Genomic DNA, 4777 nt, shown 5'->3' on the forward strand with positions numbered 1-4777 from the left:
CCAGGAAAAGATACTGATATGTAAAGAATACTTCACTTAGAACCAGTGCCCAAGTATATCGACAATGAACATTATAACTGAAAAGAGGAAAGTGGTTCAACGGAAATTAATATGTTTATCTTTCCTTTTATGCAATAATAACCTCAGAATAATCGCTAATTAGGGGATGAATAATGAACTGAAAAAAATCCTACGGTGATCTGTTAGAAACAAAGTTATGTTCTAGGACTATCTCATATCCCCCACACATTAATCTATTAATTGCTGGAATGGATATGTTAGTTCTAGAGATTGAATCCCAGTTCATATAACACCAAAGAATAGTACCTCTGTGTCACCGGTAATGTATATGAACATTCAATCTATTCTTCCTGCAAGACATATGCAAGGGACACATATACTCAACTCCTGCAGAAATAAAGATCGTGTCTTAGTAAAGTATAAGAACCATCGCGCGTGTGTTGTAAATAAGTGATAGAATGTATGAGATCATTTCTCCTCAAAAATCCACCGCTGAGAGGGAAACCAAGCCGCTGTCATGCGCACATCCCGGCAGGAGAGTTACGGAGCAGGAGCGGAGGCCGGGAACCGGCTCAGAGTAGGAGTTCACCTCACGGGTAGCGGCGTAGGCGAGGGATCGGTACTGGTTCTCTGGATGCACCGGCGGCAGGTACTGGTGCCAAAGCTCTAAGGGTAGCAGCACCGGGTTCAAGGGTGACCGGGGAGGGCAAAGACCACCAACTCCTCCTCTGTACCTCACCACAGAAATTCCTAGGATATGACGAGTTCCTCTCGCCCATGCCACGTGAGCGAGCACGAGCATAGTGGACGGTCGTCATGCACGTATGCTGCCACGCGCCCATGATCATCGGAGGACTGCTGGCAGGCGGTGGGAGGGGCTGTGATGACCGGCGAGGTGAGTGGTGAGGAGGCAACGCAATTGGATTGAGAGGGAGATGAGATTATGACATTTGTTTTTTCCGGAATGACATATGAAATTTGTCTAGCTCGTCTCGCGCAATCTTTGGTTCTAGTCCGAAAAAAAAAAACAAAAACAAAATTTCTTCTTCCCGATGCTCAAGATATTCGCATCCTCTAGTTCATGATCTACAGTGTGTCGGTGTTTACCCAATGCAACTTGGGGAAAAACGAAGTAGCAATGGATCTTCTCTGCATCGCAGCTCGTGGCTAAATCTCTCTCGCCGCTAGCGCGAGTGAGTTCCCTACGGCGTACCTTGATGTGGACGGTGCCGCCGCCGTAGGCGGTGCCGGAGTCGTTGTTGAACTCGAGCCACGCCTCGTTCTCGTAGAAGCAGGCGCCCTTCCACCCCACCACCCCGCTGCTCGCCGCCGCGTCCGCCGCCGGCACGGCCGTCGCCGCGCCCACGAACACCGGGAAGATGTCCGACGCGCCGCGGAGCGCCGCCATGGAGATGCGCCGCGGCAGGAGGGGCAGCACGTCCATGGGGCTGAACGGCAGGGTGGTGAGGATGATGTTGCTGCTGCTCGCGCCGCCCCACGGGACGCCTGCGCCGCGGGTGGAGGAGAGCAGCACGGCGCCGAGCGAGGCGGTCGCAAGCAGTGCCGCGACGGCGAGGAGCTTGGTGGAGTTCGCCATGGTGGTTTGCGGTTGGGGACGAGTTTAGGGAGACTCGCCTAATTAAAGAGAGATTTGGCTAATTATTTTGTACCTTAATCACCGTGGCTTGAGATAAGAGCACCAGGTGGTGAATAGAAAATATCTTTGCATACCATAGCCTCAAACGTGATTCATGATACTACCATAATTACTTCAGCGCTCGTAGGAAGATACCGTGAGCTTTTTCTTGATCGGACGAAGGGGAGACATCAAATCAGATTAGAGGGTCCAGATTGTTTTAATGATGATCACCAAAGTGCGTTTAGTGTCAAACGACCAACTCCCATTTAATAGTAAAGATTACTTCAGCGCTCGTAGGAAGATACCGTGAGCTTTTTCTTGATCGGACGAAGGGGAGACATCAAATCAGATTAGAGGGTCCAGATTGTTTTAATGACGATCACCAAAGTGCGTTGAGTGTCAAACGACCAACTCCCATTTAATAGTAAAGATAAAGACACGAAGTGCCGTTGAAAAATTGAATCTGAAACGTTCATCCATTAGCATCACACGGTTCACAGTAATCTGTTCTCCCCACCCACGATTTCCGCCAGCGCCATCTCCTCCACGCTCATTTTCCAAAAATATCTGCCTCAATACATCTGCATCGCCCAAATCATGGAACGACAAGGAAACGGTTCCTCTAAATCGGGCCCTTCCTAGCGAGCTCTCCATGTCTGGAAGAACCTCGCCGCCACGCCCCATCCACCCTCCTTCTCTTCCGCCGCCCCCGAGTCCTGACTACCCTCATTGTTGTCTGCCCACGAGCCTCCTCCACGGCGCCTTTTGCGCCTCCTCCGTGGTGCAGCCCCAGTTGGAGGCATCAGAGGCGGAGACACACGTCGTGCCACCACATCTGGAGCGGGAGTGCAGGGGGCACCGGATGTGCCTCGCCCCTCGCGGGTGAGCAACAGCCAGGGTCGCTAAGCTCCCTAAATATCTCTCTAAAGCTTCTAATTTTGGGTTCTTTCTTCGAGCTTGTGCAGATGAGCTACTCGGGCTAACGCTCCACCCCCAGCCATGTCGATCTGGATCGCGTCTTTGCGTTCGTCACCAGCGGCAGGTTGAGTGACCTCTTCAGCTACCTGGCCTCTATCCCGGCGCAACTGAGGATTTGAACTGCTTTCAACGTTGCTGGGCTGGCGGCCTGGCTCTCCTGACCTGACGGTAAGGTGCGATTCTGTTTATCTTTTCTGCTTTGAAGTATTGCTGAACATCATGGCATAACTATTAAAGCAACACGGGTGTGTATGGCTCTGATAAGGGCATCTATGTGTATGCATGTGATGCATTCAGGCTTCTATTTTCTGATTTTGAATTATATTCTCTTGGCACTTTGCTTAAATTCAGAATTCTGGTATTTTAGTGTTAGGAGGTGTAACTATAGTTGTTGCTAAACGAATGTACTCATTCTTGTACTTTCAGTTTATTAGTTTGCATATACCATCATGTCAGTTGGTAAGATTGTTTAGCTTCATTTTCTTTAGTTTTGCCGTCTGACTCTAACTTGTGCGCATTCCAGAGGACCAAAAGGCCAATATGAAATATGCAGATTTCAGTGTAGCACCGAACTTAAAAACTGAAGAGCCTAACGGTGTTTTCGAAACGTATGCAGAAGCACAAATAGGAGTCAGGGTGCAGGCAACATGTGGTTCTTCCTATGTCACACTTTTTCCAGTGTTCACCCCAATGGTACGGAGCCTCACCTAAAGGTTAAGTGAGATGGGGACATTGGCATCGGTATCACCAGAGCTGCTTGATTGGGCCAGGACCCAAGGATTATTATTGTCTTCATATGTAGAACGAAAGAATGATTTTCCTTTTGATATGTATTCTTTAGAATTTATCGCTCATTTTAAATACTATCTGCAATGGCCTATGCACATTGATTATTAGCACTACCGTTTTAAAACTACATAATACCCCGCGCGCTGCGGCGGCAATTCATGGTGTCATACTTTAGCAAGGCTATATATGATATGGGAAATATGTTATGTTTATATTGACTAACAACATAATACGCACCGTGAAATTTAAATATATTACAAATGGTAAAGACCACCAACCATATTCCTCACATTTAGCAACAAAAGGATCGTAGTACTTACTCTCAATAATATAAATTACCTACACTTAGTTCAGAGGTGGACCTAAAATATATTGACGTGTTAGGTAATGTTTGGAACTTTTTGTAAAAAAAAATGAAGATATTTGTAAGATGCATTCGATTATGCTACCATGCGTAGTATATAAGATATAATTGCAAGTTCATAGCAAGACGTTTATGCTTTGTGCAAAATTTGAAAGTGCGCCTGGTAGATTGAACCTAACTATCTACCTTCTGAAGTAACATGGTTAATCTTTCACTTGCTATGACTTAAATGATCAGGTGGCTGCAGGATATTGCAGAGAATTCTTGTAGTGGGGGCTGCTATTTAGAGATAAAAGATTTCACTCTTCAGTCATCGTCGTTTTCATGTCCACTAGAGCTGGTGCATCCGGCTAATGACACTGACAACAAGGTCACCACCTCAGGTTCCCAAGTACGACTGCACTATTTGCTTCAAGCTGCTAGGATACATCCTGGTAAGTGAGTGACTCAGTTCATGTATGATAACACTCAGCTGTGGACAGGGCCGTCGTGCTCGCTGGTGGAAAGGTGAAGCAAGAGCCAAGAGGGGCACAAGTCTGAGAGAGGTGACACTGGATCTGATGAAGATCTAGAGACATCTTGTAAATTTTGGTAGTGCTACTTCATTTGCAAGCTCAACATTAAATGTAATTGTATAATTGTATTGATACTTGCAAGCTCAGTTTTTTCTTTATTGAAAAAATCTAAACCTAACTATGTAGTTGATTGTTGATATTTGACTGCCCCAGTAGAATGATTAGATTACTTAACATGCTTCTGTAATAGACATTTGCTATCATGAGTACTAAGTAATACAATATTAGCTTTAAAATGGAGCAAGGGAAAGTTTTAATGTCCTGGACAACATTATTTTGAAAAAAAATCAGGCAAAATATTACTTGGATAAAGACGTGCGTTGCACGTACACCCTAACTAGTATATATATAATATTCTTATATAATTGGTTTCTATAATTTTTGGCATGTCTCTCATAGATGTATGATTTA

At 45.7% G+C, this 4777-nt stretch overlaps 1 long non-coding RNA gene across 1 annotated transcript; it reads left to right on the plus strand.

Annotated features, from left to right (window-relative positions):
- Positions 1–2288: 2288 nt before the first annotated feature.
- Positions 2289–4516, plus strand: LOC127312909 (uncharacterized). Its single transcript, XR_007858674.2, has 3 exons — positions 2289–2542; positions 2626–2806; positions 3255–4516. It is a non-coding gene; the product is annotated as an uncharacterized lncRNA (long non-coding RNA).
- Positions 4517–4777: the final 261 nt, after the last annotated feature.

This window comes from Lolium perenne, chromosome 7, assembly GCF_019359855.2.
Source record: "Lolium perenne isolate Kyuss_39 chromosome 7, Kyuss_2.0, whole genome shotgun sequence".
In the NCBI taxonomy this organism is placed as follows: Eukaryota; Viridiplantae; Streptophyta; class Magnoliopsida; order Poales; family Poaceae; genus Lolium; species Lolium perenne.